Source organism: Chiloscyllium plagiosum, unplaced genomic scaffold, assembly GCF_037043375.1.
Source record: "Chiloscyllium plagiosum isolate Xiang-an unplaced genomic scaffold, Cpla_swu_hap1 HiC_scaffold_31, whole genome shotgun sequence".
NCBI classification, from domain to species: Eukaryota; Metazoa; Chordata; class Chondrichthyes; order Orectolobiformes; family Hemiscylliidae; genus Chiloscyllium; species Chiloscyllium plagiosum.
Genome location: NW_028270169.1, coordinates 10,382,262 through 10,399,199, shown reverse-complemented (window position 1 = coordinate 10,399,199; position 16,938 = coordinate 10,382,262). Strand labels below are relative to the sequence as shown.

General features: G+C 41.7%; 1 protein-coding gene across 6 annotated transcripts in view; it reads left to right on the top strand.

Moving 5' to 3' along the window:
• The first annotated feature begins 6,851 nt into the window (after window positions 1–6,851).
• trim37 (tripartite motif containing 37) overlaps window positions 6,852–16,938 on the top strand; it is a 102,182-nt gene continuing 92,095 nt past the window's right edge. For 3 of the 6 annotated variants that reach the window (XM_043718165.2, XM_043718163.2, XM_087977222.1), the window contains exon 1: window positions 6,853–7,260. The gene's annotated coding sequence lies outside the window, so the exon portion shown is untranslated. Of the gene's footprint in view, window positions 7,261–8,413; window positions 8,490–16,938 lie in introns of all 6 variants that reach the window. The other 3 variants (XM_087977224.1, XM_087977223.1, XM_043718164.2) reach the window with 2 other exon arrangements.

The window sequence follows — 16,938 nt, the reverse complement described above, 5'->3', positions numbered from 1 at the left end:
ATTAACAGCGCATAATGAGCCCAATCTCAGAGTATGTAATAGTGCAGCAATGTAGTAATTATTTCAATTTCTCATACCGACCATTCCATACCTATCTGAGTGCTTCAAGTTGATGGCTGACTGTAGCTACATGCTCACCAGAACCTGGATAAACAAACCTATTACACACAGATACAAATGAGACTTCCATCCCAGCTTTTGAACTCTGCCTGGAACAGGAATGCTAATGTCCAGCTTGCACTGAGAAAGGAGGTGAGTTTGGGTAGATTTTTGAAAGTGGGAAGAAAGATGAGTTCAGAGGAAGAATAGCTAAACGCTGTACTTTTATTACAGTGGATGGTCTAATTGGGTCTACATTAGAAGCTCAAGGAAACATTTCCCATGTTATTTACAATATTTACCAGTAACTTGGGTGAGGGAAATGCCAAGTTTGTAGATGACACAAAAATAAATGGGTAGGCAAGTTGTGAGGATGAAACAAAGTCTGCAGAGGGGTATAAACAGATTAAGTGAGTGGGCAAAATCTTGGCAGATGGAATATAATGTGGGAAAATATTAAGTAATGTACTTTAGCAGGAAGAATAGAGAAGCTGATTGTTATTTAAGTGGAGAAATACTGAAGAAAGCTACGGAGAAGAGAGACATCTGAGAGTCCTTGTGCATCAATCTCAAAAAGTTAGCATATAAATTCACCAGGTAATAGGGAAGGCAAATGGAATGTTGGCCTTTATTTCAAAGGAAATGGAGTATAAAAATAGGGAGTGGGGGGGGGGAAGGGAATGTCTTGCTAAAATTACACAAGGCACTAGTCAGATCATAGCTGGAATACTGTGAACAGTTTTGGTGTCCTCACCTAAGGAAAGATATACTGACATTGGAAGCAGTCCAGACAATGTTCACTAGATTGATCCCAGGCTGGAGAGGTTTTCTTATGAAGAGAGGTGGAGTAGGTTAGCCATGCACTCATTGAAGTTTAGAGGATTGAGAGGTGACTTTATTGAAACATAAGATTCTTAGGAGGCTTGACAGAGTTGATGCTGAAAGATGGTTCTCCTTCCGGGGGACTCTAGAACCAGAGGACATAATCTCAGAGCAAGGAGTTACCCATTTAAAATGGATATGGAAGAATTTCTTAACTTTGAGGCAAGTGAATCTGTGGAATTCTTTACTGGGTAAAGTACATTTAAAGCTGAGACAGATTTTTAATCAGAAGAGATGTGAGGAAAAGGCAGGAAAGTTGAGTTGAGGATTATCAGATCAGACATTGAACAGTAGAACAGAGTTGGCTCAAGAGACCTACTATTGCTTCTATTCTCATGGTGTTATGCTGAGTCGATGGATGGAAGAACCTCTAAGGGGAAGGGTGGAATGAATGAAGTGATTTGAAAATCAGAATTGCAAAGCTGATAAATAGATGTGGAGAGTTGAGAAAAGAGTGGGATTTTGATGGGACACAGGCCTTTGAGATCTGAATCAGTTGTAGGTTATATGGATTTACCAGTACAAGTATTGGAAAGGTTCAGGTTTAAGGTGATGAAACCATCAATGTGGTGTTCCATAATATAGGAGTTGAGGTTAGTGACTGAACCACTGGTGGATAGACGTGGTCTTGATGATGGACGTGTTATCTTTGATTCTCATGTCAGACTCTGAAGGTTGTGGGGCTTAAATCCCACTCTGAACATTTGAGCAGAAAACCCTGTTAAGTTTTAAGACATTTGCCACCCAGGTAAATAGTGCGGTGAGGAAGGCATATGGCGTACTGGCTTTTATTGGTAGAGGAATTGAGTTCCGGAGTCCTGAGGTCATGATGCAGTTGTATAAGACTCTGGTACGGCCGCAACTGGAATATTGTGTGCAGTTTTGGTCGCCATACTATAGGAAGGATGTGGAGGCATTGGAACGGGTGCAGAGGAGGTTTACCAGGATGTTGCCTGGTATGGAAGGAAAATCGTATGAGGAAAGACTGATGCACTTGGGGCTGTTTTCACTAGAGAAAAGAAGGTTTAGGGGTGACTTGATTGAGGTGTACAAGATGATTAGGGGGTTAGATAGGGTCGACAGTATGAACCTTTTCCCGCGTATTGAGTCGGGTATGTTCTATGTTCTTCTATGTTCTATGTTCTATGTTCTAGTGCTGCACTTTAAGAAGCTGTCTTGCAGATGAGAAATTAAACTGACATCCCACCTACCTTCTGAGGTGAACACAAAACATCCCATGGTCATTATTTGAAGAAGAGCTGGGGGTTTATCCCTCAGCCACTTTCACTAAATCAGATTACCTTATCAGATCAAGCTATCATCAAATACCATTAAACCAGACAACAACTCTGGTTGAATGAAGAGTGCAGGAGGGTATGCCAGGAGCAGTACCCATCATACCTTAAAATAAAATGTCAGCTTGGTGAAGCTACCAAGCAGAACTCAGCTGTGTGTCAAACAGCAGAAGCAGCAAGTGATAGACAGAGCTAAGTGATCCCACAAACAACATATCCAATCTAAACTCTGTAGTCCTCCTCCATCCAGTTGCAAATGGTGGTGGACATCTAAACAACTCGCTGAAGGAGGAGGCTTCACAAATATCCCATCCTCAGTAATAGAAGAGCCCAACACATCAGTGCAAAGATAAGGCTGAAGCATTCACAGCACTCTTTAGCTAGAAATGCTGAGTGGGCAATCCATTTTTGCCTCCTCCCAGTGGTCCCCAGCATTACAGGTACCAGTCTTCAACCAATTCAGTCCACTCCACGTGATATCAAGAAATAGTGGAAGCTCTGGACACTATCCATGGGTCCTGACAACATTCTGGCAATAGGACTGAAGACTAATGCTGTAGAACTTGCTGCATTCCTAGCCAAGCAGTTTCATAACATCTATAACACTAGCATCTACCTGACAATGTGACTCACCTCCTGATTCCCCAAAGTTTGTCCACCATCTACACCATTACTGGTTAGGATTGTGTTGGAATGCTTCCCAATTGTCTGGAGGAGTGAAGCTTCCAGAACACTCAAGAAGCTTGACACCATCCAGAACAAAATGACTCAACTGGCACCATATCCATAAACAACTGTTCTTGCTACCATGGATGCTCAGGAGCAGCAGTGTGTACTACCTACAAGATGCACTGCAGAAATTCACCAAAGATCCTTAGAGATCACCTTCCAAACCCATAACCACGTAAGTTCATCCTTTTTTTACATGGGTTCTGAAGCTACTCAGCAGTTTTTGATGGTTTCAGTCCAAACAAGTAGCTAAAGAGGGAAACAGAATCAGCATCTAAGATGTGATATTAGATTGTAATTTTATTACCTTTTCATTAATAAGTCCAAAGGCCTGACTACTTTGTGTGATAATGTGCAATATTTTATACTAATTAACCTCAACATTGTAGTTGAGTTAATTAGAAAATAGACTCTCCAGAAGTATAATTCAGATAATCTATTTTCGTACACAAGTTGTCGTATATACATGAAGATGATTTGAAATAAATTAAGCTAATTAGATGCTATGAAAATTGCTTTCCATATTCATTGTTTCTAAATTATTTGACTGCTTGTCCAACACTTAATCTTAGATGAGCAAAATTTCTTCCAACTCAGTCATGTATTGGAAAGTTCAAACCTATTATCTTCAGTCTCTTTTGCAAAATCTATGCTCGAGCCACATCATTCCTCTTCCTGGCTACTGTCTGAAACCAAACCAGAATATTCACAATCTTGGGTGTTGAATTTGACCCCCTAAGATGAGGTTGCTATAAGAGATTGCCATCACTAGGACTGTCATTTGTACTGCATCCCCATAGTTTCTAAATAGCTGAATTCATCATCCATGCCTTTCCTTGTAGACTTGACTGTTCCAACCAGTCTCTCAACTTCCATAAACTTAAAGCTAATTGTAAATTTGTTACTTGTATTCTATTTACCCATCACCCTGATTTATTGCACTCTGATTTATTGGTTCCCAGTTAAGCAACACCTCAATTTTAAATTCTCATTCTATGATCAAATCCTTCTATGTTCTCCAATTCTGCCCTCTTGTGTATCACTGATTTTAATTGCTTCATTATTGTATGCTGTCACATTACCTGCTGTGGAATTCACTCCCTAAACCTCTTCAGTTTTCAGTGTTTTCTTCTTCCTTTAAGGTGCTCCTCAAAATCTTTGTCTTTGTTCGAGCCTTAAGTGGCAGAATGTGAAGTTCTGTTTGAAAACGCTCCAATTCTGTGCTTTATAGGTGTTATGCTATTTTAAAGTTGCTGTATAAATCTAACATTGTTGGTTGTGTTTTTTGACTTCATACAGCCAGATGTTTGCAGTTTAATTGGAACACATTACTTCCTTTTATACTTTATATTAACAATATTAAAAAGCCAGGTTTTACGCAAAATTGGAAACTTGGCTTCCACACATGTAGCCTTGATAATAACAACTTGAGCTATTCTGATACACTTATCGAACACTAAATGTTCAGGAAAGAGAAGTTGTACTGAGTACTGAAATCAGGAAGTGTCAGTGTGACAGCTATTGTTGAACACAGAGTGAGCCCTATAAACAACAGTGAAATTAATGATTGGTAAAATAGTTTCTGGTGCTATTAATTGGGGCAATGTTTAAAGAGGAAAGTTTCCCATAAAATTGCACTTTGTTTAGTCTGTCTGATTGCTCAGATAGAGCCTCAGTTTAATATCTCATCAAAACCACATCTTACAATAATGAGACAGTGCTTCAGTTCATACTGTCAACTGTGGATCAGTTGAGGGGAGATCATTGTGTCGTGGTGAATTCACTGAACCAGTAATGCAGATGCCAGTCTAATGCTCATTCAAATTCAGTTAAGAACTATATAGAGTCACAAAGATGTACAGCACAAAAACAGTCTGGGATTGAGAACTAGTTTCATTGACATTGACCATGATGGCCATCAATTGAAATAAAACCTCATTTGGTTCACTGATACCCTTTGTCTTTACCTGGTCTGGCCTACATGTGACTTCAGAGTCACAGCAATGACTCTTAAATCTCCTCTGAAATGGGACTGCAAGCTGTTCAATTGAAGGGAAGTTAGGAATGGGGCAATAAATGCTGGCCATGTCAGTGATACCCACTTCCATCAAAGAATAGAGAAAAACATTGGCACCATCCTCACCTCTGAGGATTAATTTCCCTTTCTGGAGACCTGAACACAGTTCACATTCCATTCCTGAAGGCATGCTGCATTGTCGGAGGTACTGCATTTCAGATGTGTTGGCAAACCCAGGAACTGTGTGCCCCTCTCAGTTAGATGTAAAACATCCCATGTTGTTAATTGAAGAAAAAGAAGTTATTCCTGTTTTCCTGAGCCAATAAGCATCTATGAACCAACATCACAGAAATGGATTCCCCAGTTGTGAGCCTATTGCTGTTTATAGACAATATGGAACTTGCTGCGTCACTTACATGACGAATACATTTCAAAAAATACTTAATTGGATATAAAGAAATTTGGGATTCCAGAGATCGCCAAGAATGTTTCATTCTTGGGTAGGCTATATCCTTGAGTCCAGGAATCTAATTTGAAATCAGAGCTAAGAGTCCTATCAACAAGAGTCCTAACCCATATGGAGACTAGGAAGAATCTAAAGAATTTAAAGCATAAACAAAAACCCTGAACTAAAACTAAAACTGAAATGTGAAAATCTGAAGTAAAATCAAACTTGGAGAAATTCAGTAGGTCTGGCAATATCTGTGAAGATTAGATTCCCTCTAGGGTGGAAACAGGCCCTTCAGCCCAACAAGTTCAAACTGACAATTTGAAGAGGAGCCCACCCAGACCCATTCCCCTACCCAATATTTACCCTTGACTAATGCACCTAACATTGTGGGCAATTTAGCATAGCCAATTCACCTAACCCGCACATCTTTTTGAATTATGGGAGGAAACCCACGCAGACCCAGGGAGAACTTGCAAACTCCACACAGACAATCAATGGAGGTAGGAATCGAACCTAGTCCGTGGCGCTGTAAGGCAGCAATGCTAACCCGTGTCGTCCCAAGGAGTTAATAAAAAAGGAGTTAATATTTCAAGCCTGATAATGACTACATCAGAACCCATATTCTGAAGCTTATTAATAGAGTAAATTAAAACTATTTTGGATTTCCAGCATTGTTGTATCTTGCTTTTATTACAAAGTTAATAAAATTGATTTACAATCGAACAAAAAAAAACCAGAAAAACTCAGCAGCATCTGTGGCGGGGAAAAGACAAAACTTAACAGTTTGAGCCAAGTACAACTCTCCTTTAGACAGTACATTTGGATTGGCTCAGGCTTGAAGGGCCTGTTCCTGGGCTTTGATCAAGATGGGGGAAAAAGTACATCACTCTCTTTGTAAATTAAGTCTTTGCAAAGTTTGGTTCCTCAAAGTCTCGTTGTAACTTTCACCAACTGGGCTGCATGAACTTCGTTGCTAAGGATTGTATCCTTTCTGCCCGGAGTCGAAGACCATAAGACATAGGAGCGGAAGTAAGGCCATTCGGCCCATCGAGTCCACTCCGCCATTCAATCATGGCTGATGGGCATTTCAACTCCACTTACCCGCATTCTCCCCGTAAACACATCAATTATAGTAGCTATGGAAACAGGCTTTAAATTGTCGCGATAACTCCTCCGAGTAGGAGGTGCCCAATAGAGGGTAGTTCCTAAACAGCCTGAGCCATCCACGTTATGATTGGCCAACTCGAAAGAGCAAGCAATGGTGGTTGGTTGGGCCATGTTCAAGCTGCCCCCACGTGGTGTGACAGCGAGCAGGCGGGGCCAGATCTTTGGGGGCGGTGGCGAACCATCCGCCTCCTGATTGGCTGCCTCGTCTCCCCGGGTGACCAAACGGTCGCCTGCGCTTTTTGAAGAGGCGCGGGGTTGGGGAGGTATCAAAAAAAAACATTACGAGAAGCGCAAAAAAGAAGTAAAACAGCGATCGGTGAATGAGTAATCCAGTTCAGAGTGAGGGGAGAAAAGTAGTGTGACAGAAATAGAGAAAAAAAAACCCAAAAAACGTTGAAAGGTGGTTGGGGGGGGGGGACCGGATCTACCGTCAGATGCACCGACGCCGGTCAGTGGTTTCTGCAACCGCTTTAGGCCGCAGGCTGAGGCCTACGCACATCCTCCTACACTCACACACAAACCCCAGGGATAACGTTACACTTCACAGGAGCAATAAAATCCTCAGTGACGCTGAGCGAGGGACAGCAGCATCATTATTACCCTGGATTGGACGACTACCTGTGAGTTGAACTGCATGTTTAATTGTTTTATACAATGGTGGTGTGGCCGAGGAATGTGGAATTCCAACCTTTTCTTCCAGTGTAAATCAGTTTCAAAGTCAATAATCGGTTTTCCTTGCTTGTGCACGGGGGCAGTCTCTCCCACATAGGAAGGATTGTGTTGCTAAAACAGAAGAAAGAGCATTGTGTTGTGCTTAGTGCCTTCCCAGCCCCTATTCTCTGCATCCAGGCTAGCATTAATTCGGGAATTAGTGATAAATCCCCAGTGCACCCAGTATGGTGTGATGTGCCGAGGAAATGGATTGTCTGCAGGCACATGAATAAGCACGGAATTGTACAGTATTTTTCTGCCAGGTCTGTAAAGGCGCCTCTATCAGCTCTTTTACAACAGGCCTGTAATTCTCGTTTTTGAGTATATAAATCATTTCCTTTTGAAAGCTATAATTGAATTTCCTGATACCATCAATTCCAATGTTGCATTTCAGATTGGTTTAATGTACCGTGTAACTGTTCCTTTCCTCCCTTTTCATTTTCATTGACCAGTTATCTTAAACTTTATAGTCTGGTAATGTAAATAAAATGAAAGAACATAGAATGTAGAAAAGTACAGCACAGAACAGACCCTTTGGCCCACGACGTTGTGCTGAGCATTAATCCCAATGTAAAATAAAATAACTTAACCTATGCACCCTTCATAGATTAGATTAGATTCCCTACAGTGTGGAAACAGGCCCTTCGGCCCAACAAGTCCACACTGACCCTCTGAAGAGCAACCCACCCAGACCTATTCCCCTACATTTACCCCTGACTAATACACCTAACACTATGGGCAATTTAGCATGGCCAATTCACCTGGCCTGCACATCTTTGGATTGTGGGAGGAAACCGGAGCACCCGGAGGAAACCCACACAGACATCGATAGAATGTGCAAACTCCACACAGACAGGTGGGAATCGAACCCAGGACCCTGGTGCTGTGAGGCAGCAATGCTAACCACTGAGCACCGTGCCACCCTCAATTCCTAGCTTTGAAAGCTTCCATCAAATCTCTCCTTAACCTCTGTTCTAATGTTGATAGCAGATTTTCTGGATTCTATGTAATTGAAGTCTTATTGTTGCTACTATTCTAATAAATCTCTTTATTTTCTCTAAGACCTTGGCATCCTACTTCTGGGTGTGCAGTTCAGAATCTGATATTTTGGCTGAAGCTTAACTTGTGACTTATAAACGTTAGTATATTTTTCATCATTTATTGTCTTGATGCCTAAGGCAGCATTTATTGCCCATCCTTAATTATCCTGGAGAGATGGTGGTGATTTGCCTTCTTGAAATACTGTAGTTCTTGGGATGGAGAGACATCCATAGAAAAGGAGTTCCAGGATATGGACTCTGAAACGTTTTAAAAATGAACAATATAGTTGCAGTTCAGGATAAGGCTGACTTGAAGTAGTAGTGTTCCCATGCATATATTGCTTTTGTCCTTTTTTGTTTAGGTGGAAGAGGTCGTGAGTTTGGAAGGTGCTGTCAGAGGAGCCCTGGTGGACTAATGCTTTGGATCTTTGTTACACACTGTTGCCGCTGTGCTACTGTGATTAAGGGAGTAAATGTTGGAGCTTCCAGGCAACTGAGTTGCTTTGTCCACGATGGTGTCAAGCTTCTTGTATTGTTGAAATTGTACCTATCCAGGCAAGTGGAGGAGATTCCATCAGACTCTTGACTGGTGTGCTTTGATGAGTTAGATTAGTTACTGTCTAAACTTCTAACTTCTTTCCTGTGCAGTTTCTGGTCTATGGTAGTCCCTCCCCTCAGATGTTGATACTGGTGGACTTGGAGATTTTAAGGCCATTGACTGTCAAGGAGTGATGGTTAGGTCCTCTTTTGTTGGCACATATGGTGGTTGTCATTGTTTGGCACTTAGCACCCCAAAGCTGGATGTTTTCACATCTTTTTGTGGCGGACACTAGACTGCTTCAGTATTTGAATAATAAATAGTGCTGACCATTGTGCAGTTATCAGTGAACATCTTTTTGGAACAGTTTGTGGTGGACCCAGAACAGGCAATGCTGGATTTAGTGTTGTGCAGTGAGGCAGACTTGAAAGGGGAGCTTAAGGTGAAGGAACCCTTTCGAGACAGTGGCTATAATATGATAGAACTTATTGTGTAATTTGAGAGGGAAAAGGTGGAATCAGATGTAACGTTAGTACAGTTGAATAAAAGTAACTACGGAGGCATGAGGGAGAAGCTGACCGGATTTGACTGAGAGGTGCTTAGCAGGAAAGACAGTGGAACCGCAATTGGGAGTTTGGGAGTAATTCAAGACACAGCAAATTTATTGAGGAAAAAGAAGCGTACAAAAAAGGAGGATGAGCCAACCATGGTTGACCAGGGAAGTCAGGGACAGCATAAAAGCAAAAGAGAAAACATATAATATGGGCAAGGGCAATGGGAAGCCAGAGAATTGGGAAGTCTACAAAGACCAACGGAGAACAATGAAGAAAGAACTAAGGAAGAGAGGATTATGTATGAGGGTAAGCTAGCTGATAATATTAGGAAAAATTGCAAGAGTTTCTTTAGATTTATAAAGGGTAAAAGAGAGGCACAAGTGGGCACTGGGCTGCTGGCAAATGATGCTGGAGAAGTACTAATAGGGAACAAGGAAAGGCTGAGGAACTGAATCAGTACTTGCATCAGTCTTTATGGTGAAAGACATGAGTAATATCCCAAATATTCAAGAGTCGGGGGCAGAGATAACAATGGCAGCCATTGTGCCAAAAAACAAACTGAAAAGGCTGAAAGTGGATAAATTGCCGGGACTAGATGGGTTTTACCCTCGAGTTCTGAAGGAAATAGCTGAAGAGATAGTGGTGACTTTAGTAGTGATCTTTCAGATATTACTGGAGTCAAGGAAGGGTCTTGGAGAACAGTAAAATCGCTAATGTAAACCCTCTGTTTAAGATGGGAGCAAGGCAAAAGATAGGAAATTATAGACTGATTAGCCTGACCTCAGTCATTGGTAAGGTTTTGGAGTCCATTGTGAAGGATGACATTTCTGAATACTTGGAATTGCATCATAGGGTAAAGTCAGCATGGGGGTTTCATCAAGGGGAAGTCATACCTGACAAATCTGTTAGAATTCTTTAACAAGGTAATGAGCACGTTAGACCAAGGAGAGCCAATGAACGTCATCTATCTGGACTTCCGGGGACCTTTGATAAGGTGCCACACAGGAGGCTGCTGAGTCAGATAAGGGCCCATGGTGTGAGAAGCAAGATACTACCGTGGAAAGAGTATTGGCTGTCTGGCAGAAGGTAGAGAGTGGGGATAAAAGGATCCTTCTCAGGATGGAATCCGGCGACTAGTAGTGTTCCACAGGTTCAGTGTTTGGGTCACAACTTTTCACTTTGTACATTAATGATCTTGATGAAGGAACTGAGGGCATTCTAGCTAAGTTTGCAGATGATGCAAAGGTAGGTGGAGGGGCAGGTAGTATTGAGTGGAGGTTGCAGAGAGCTTTAAACTGGTTAAGAAAGTGGGCAAAGAAGTGGCAGATGAAATATAACAGGGAAAGGTGTGAGGTTGTGCACTTTAGTAGGAAGAATAGAGGCATGGACTATTTTCTAAATGGGGCGAAAATTCGGAAATCTAAAGTGCAAAGGGACCTGGGAGTCCTTTGGTTTCTCTTAAGGTAAACTTGCAGGTTGAATTGGTAGTTAGGAAGGCAAATACAAAGTTGTCATTCATCTCAAGAGAACTAGAATATAAAGCAGGGATGTATTTCTGTGGCTTTAAGGCTCTGGTCAGACCAGAGTACTGTGAGCAATTTTTTTCTTGATTCCCTACAGCATGCAAACAGGCCCTTCAGCCCAACAAGTCCATACTGACCCTCCGAAGAGTAACCCACCCAGACCCATTTCCCTATCCTATATTTACCATGACTAATGCACCTAACACTGTGGGCAATTTAGTATAGCCAATTCACCTGGCCTGCACGTCTTTGGATTGTAGGAGGAAACCGGAGCACCCAGAGGAAACCCATACTAACACAAGGAGAATGTGCAAATTCCACACAGACAGTTGCCCAAGACTCAAATTGAACCTGGGTCCCTGGTGCTGTGAGGCAACAGTGCTAACCACTGAGCCACCATGCCGCTTTTCTGGGTCCCATACTTCAGGAAAGATATGTTGGCCCTGGAGCAGGTCCAGAGGAGGTTCACAAGAATGATCCCAGGCAGGAAAGGCTTAACATATGATAAATGTTTAAGGACTCTGGGACTATACTGGATGGAGTTTAGAAGGATAAGGAGGGATCTGATTGAAACTTACAGAATACTGAATGGTCTGGACAGAGTGGACGTTGGGAAGATTTCTCAACAACAAACCCCACAAAGCTGACAAAACATGTCCAGAATCCCTAGCCACTCTCCCCTACATCAAGAACATCTCTGAAATGACTGCCAGACTACTCAGATCCCTTGGCATCATGGTAACCCACAAACCCACCAAAACAGCAGCTAATGAACTTGCAAGACCCTCTACAGACAACAAGCAAAACTAATATCATTTACAAAATACCTTGCAAGAAGTGTAACAAACACTACATTGGACAAACAAGCAGAAAACTAGCCACCAGGATGTATGAACATCAACTAGCCACAAAAAGACATGACCCACTCTCACTAGTATACTTACATACAGATGAGGAAGGACACCACTTTGACTGGGAGAATACATCCATCCTAGGACAAGCCAAACAGAGATACGTATGAGAATTCCTAGAAGCGTGGTATTCCAACTGGAACTCTATCAACAAACACATTGACTTGGATCCCATTTACCACCCCCTGAGAAAAAGAACAGGAAATGATATCGCAAACCCAAGGTAACCTAAACACATAAATAGAAAGGGGGCTATGTCACCAGTGCTTCATCCAGAGGGTCACTGACTATGTTACCTAGAATGGTGATGAAACATCTGAAAACGAACCCTCTAGCTCAGCGAGCAAACCTACATCCAGTTAGGAAGATGTTTCCATTGGCAGGAGAGACGAGGACCCGAGGGAACAGCCTTAGAATGAAGGAAAAACCTTTTAGAACAGAGAAAAGGAGAATCGTCTTGAGCTAGAGAGTGGTGAATCTGTGAAATTCATTGCCACAGAAGGCTGTGGAGGAGTGGTCATATTTAAAACAGAGATAGATAAGTTCTTGATCTCCAGGGTGATCAAAAGTTACGGGGAGTAAGCGGGAAAATGGGATTGAAGATCCTGTCAGCCATGATTGACTGGCAGAGCAGACTCAATGGGCTGAATAGCCTAATTTCTGCTCCTATATCATATGGTCTTATTCTCACCTCTGACCTTGCGATCGAGGAAAGTCATTGAAAAAGCTGAAAGTCGTTGTACCTCAGATCCTACCCTGAAATAGTTGTGTGGTGATAATCTAGGGCTGAGATGATTGACTGACTGCAACAATCTTCCATTGTGCTAGGTATAACTCCAAGCATTGGAGAGTTTTTCCCTTGCTTCCCACTGACACCTGTCAAATGTTATCTTGATGTCGAGAGCAGTAACTCTTACCCTATCATCTGTTGGAGATTTCTATTTGTCAAGATCTATGTCCTGTACACATTTTAACAGCCTTTGTCACTTGTCCGTATCTTCAAAGATCTGTGTATCTCTGTTCTTGAACCTTTTTTAAAATATATAATTTGGTTTGTTTGTATTTCTTCCCTTCATTCACTTGCAAAACCCAAACATTCACACTATGCTTTATTTAAATTGCATCTGCTGTTTATTTGAAATTTCACCAAGCAATCTATATCCTGTGATAGTTTGTATCCTCCTTTTTGTTTATGACATTTTCAGGTTGTTGTGTGTACAAACTTTGAAATTATGCCACCATTCGACTATAAGAGAAAACAGAAATTGGCTATTTGACACTTTGAGCCTGCTCTGTCATTCATTAGGATCTTGGCTAATTCTACATTCCTCATTTACACTTTTCTACCTTTTCCCTGTAATCCTTGAGTTCCCTTACAGATCATGAATCTATCTATCTCAGCCTTAAATGTCCACAAGGACTTTGCACCACAGCTCTCTGTAGCAAGGAGTTCCAAAGACACTCAACTCTCTGAGAAGAAATTCCTCCTCATCTCAGTTCTAAATTGAAACCCCTTTATTCTGAGACTATGCCATCTTGTCCTAGACTCTCCCCTAAATAAGGGGATCAGAACTGCTCGCACTACTCCTCAATGTGGTCTCATTATCACTTCATATAGTTTCAGTAAGACTTCCCCACTCTTATACTCCAACCCCTTAAAATAAGAGCCAACATTCCATTATCCTTCCTGAATACTTGCTGCATTCGTGTGCTTGTTTTCTGTGTTCGTGAACATGTACCCCCAATATCCTAAAGACCCGAAGACAAAAGCAACATTCTACGAATACTAGAGATTTTCAATACAGGCCGAAAAGTGCTTGAAAATTCAGTGTGCCTGGCAGAATTTGTGGAGAGAGAAACCATTAACATTGTGCTCAGTACGATTCTCCATCAGAACCCCTATCCTAAAAGCCCATCGGATTCAATTTTGCCCTTATAGGGAAGAAAACCTGCTTTCCTTACTCGATTGAACCACTGCACAAGTAAGGTGGACTTAACAAGCCACTTGGTTGTACCTAACCAAGTCTAATTATTGGTCAGGTTGTACCTAACCAATTCTACAAACGTCTAATTACTGTGTGGGTGTATACACCACAACAAAGAATCAAGTAGTGTTCCTACCTCTGAGCCAGGAGGTCTGTATTGAGATCCCATCTGTGCTGTGGAGTTGTCAGAACATTACTGAACGGTTCGTTTTGAAATAAGTAACAACAACCACAACAACTGCAGTGGTTGAGGATACCATCCCAGCATCAGCTTATCGAGGAAAATTAGGAATGAGTAACAGGCAGCCAGATCCAATGAATTAATAAAAATAAATTTGCTGGGTTTTTTTTTAAAATCCCTGTATCCTTTTGCCGGTTATCTTGAATCTATATTCTTTGATTATTGACTTGCCCTTTAATGGCTAGTTTAATTTATCTATAATGATTCCTTCTGAGCACTTCAAACTTTCCTAAACATTTCTGCTGAGAAGAATCCCAGCCCCTCTAATCTCTCTGTAGCTGAAGTTTTGGTTTCCTCATACTATTTTAGTCCATCTCAGTATCATCTTTTCTAAAGTGTGTTGCTTATGGCCAAAAACCCAAATTAAACTATTCATTTACAAATATTTGTGAACTTTGCAGTTTCGTTTAGTTTCTTAAATAAAAACAAACAAAAAAAAATCTTGAGGATACATTTCATTTCTGGTTTCAGCTAAAGGTACTGAATGTAATAAAGGAATTTACATTTGCTTTTCAATCAGTTGTAGCAATATTTGATGTCTTGTGCAGATGACTAGCACCCAGAATTTAATGCTGTAGTATAAGTTAATTGCTGTACAGTATCCTTTTAAATCTTCCTTTTGTTCAACATCTTCCTGCAGTAGTTGCCCTGTTTTGTACACCAAGGTAGAACTGAAAGGTGTATGCTTTTCATAGTGCCCTATGAAGTGGCCAAAAATGCCTGAGTTGACTGGATACCTAATCTTGCCCACTCCATATGGGTAGCACCTGAACTCTATTAAGTGTGTATGCATAGCTAGATCAGTAGCTTCTAGTGTAAGGGAATCTGAGCCAATTCTTCTGCCCAAGCATTACGGATCACTTTGTCTGGGATAGATTCATGTGTGAAATGTTGGATCAAAGTGCAAGAAATATTTATTCCTGGAATGCAGGATAACTTGGTAAGAGAGTATTATTAGAGTCATAGAGATGTACAGCATGGAAACAGACCCTTCGGTCCAACCCGTCCATGCCGACCAGATATCCCAACCCAATCTAGTTGCACCTGCTAGCACCCAGCCCATATCTCTCCAAACCCTTCCTATTCATATACCTATCCAAATGCCTCTTAAATGTTGCAATTGTACCAGCCTCCACCACATCCTCTAGCAGCTCATTCCATACACATACCACCCTCTGCGTGAAAAGGTTGCCTCTTAGGTCTCTTTTATATCTTTCCCCTCCCACCCTAAACCTATGCCCTCTAGTTCTGGACTCCCCGAACCCAGGGAAAATACTTTGTCTATTTATCCTATCCATGCCCCTCATAATTTTGTAAACCTCAATAAGGTCACCCCTCAGTCTCCGACGGTCCAGGGAAATCAACCCCAGCCTGTTCAGCCTGTCCCTGTAGCTCAGATCCTTCAACCATGGCAAGGTTTACCAAGTTTTAGCCTCAAATCTTTTCTGAACCCTTTCAAGTTTCACAACATCTTTCCGATAGGAAGGAGACCAGAATTTGCAATATTCCAACAGTGGCCTAACCAATGTCCTGTACAGCCGCAACATGACCTCCCAACTCCTGTACTCAATACTCTGACCAATAAGGGAAAGCATGCCAAACTCCTCCTTCACTATCCTATCTACCTGCGACTCCACTTTCAAGGAGCTATGAACCTGCACTCCAAGGTCTCTTTGTTCAGCAACACTCCCTAGGACCTTACCATTAAGTGTATAAGTCCTGCTAAGATTTGCTTTCCCAAAATGCCACACCTCGCATTTATCTGAATTAAACTCCATCTGCCACTTCTCTGCCCATTGGCCCATCTGATCAAGATCCTCACTAAATGTGAAGTGCATGATTTTTGTTCTATTAGAAGTTGAGAGGATATTTTGCTGGAGAACGTCAGATTTCAATTTAAATATTACAGAATTTGCAAACAAATTCAACATGTTTGATTGTAACAGTCTTCACGTTCAGCAAGTACATGTATGCAGCCTGATGGCAAAACATTTCAAATGATAATCTATAGTCGCTGTAGTTGATGTAAAGTTCTCCGTACAACATCTCACTGAGGTTCGTCAAACCCTTTTGATAGTCTTGATTTACCCTGTATGTTCTTGGTTGGGTGCGAAGAGGGGTATTTGCCAGTCTGGGGTACACTACAACTGAGAGGCATTAGGAAATGAGCTTTTCACATTGTGTTTCTAGAATGCCTACCTCAAACATTCTTGCATCCCTTGGCACATGGACTGGAGTTTTGCAGTTGACATTCAATCAAGCATAACTCCATGTGCAGGAATGCCAGCAAGTTTTGTGCAGACCAAAGAGCGTCTTTCACTGAGTTGATGCCCTCTGTTGATGTTTGTCTCTCTGCATTCAGGAGAACAGGATATACAACAGAATCCTGTATCGCGGAGCTGTTCGGGTTGAACCTTAACAAAAACTATTGCATGTCTTTCTAGACTTTGTTTGCAAGGGCACATTCTACAAGGAGGTAGAAAATAGTCTCTTCCACACTACGTTCACCTTGAGAGAACATTACTCAAGGTGCAGAGGTGCTGATACTTCAGTTCGACTCCTTTGTATTGCCATAGGCCTCCATTATGTTGCGTGATGACCCATAACATCTGGTCAAAGATGTTTTTCTGCATCGACCTCTTCATGACGCTTAGATAATATAGTGTGGTCCGACTTCTTTGAGTGTATTGTGGCAATGTGGCCAGACCCATCCTTTGCAATACTGGGGCGAGGTAGAATCTCTGCATGTGGGGACACTTGATGTTTGCATGATGGGCTGGATGCACCTGCATAAG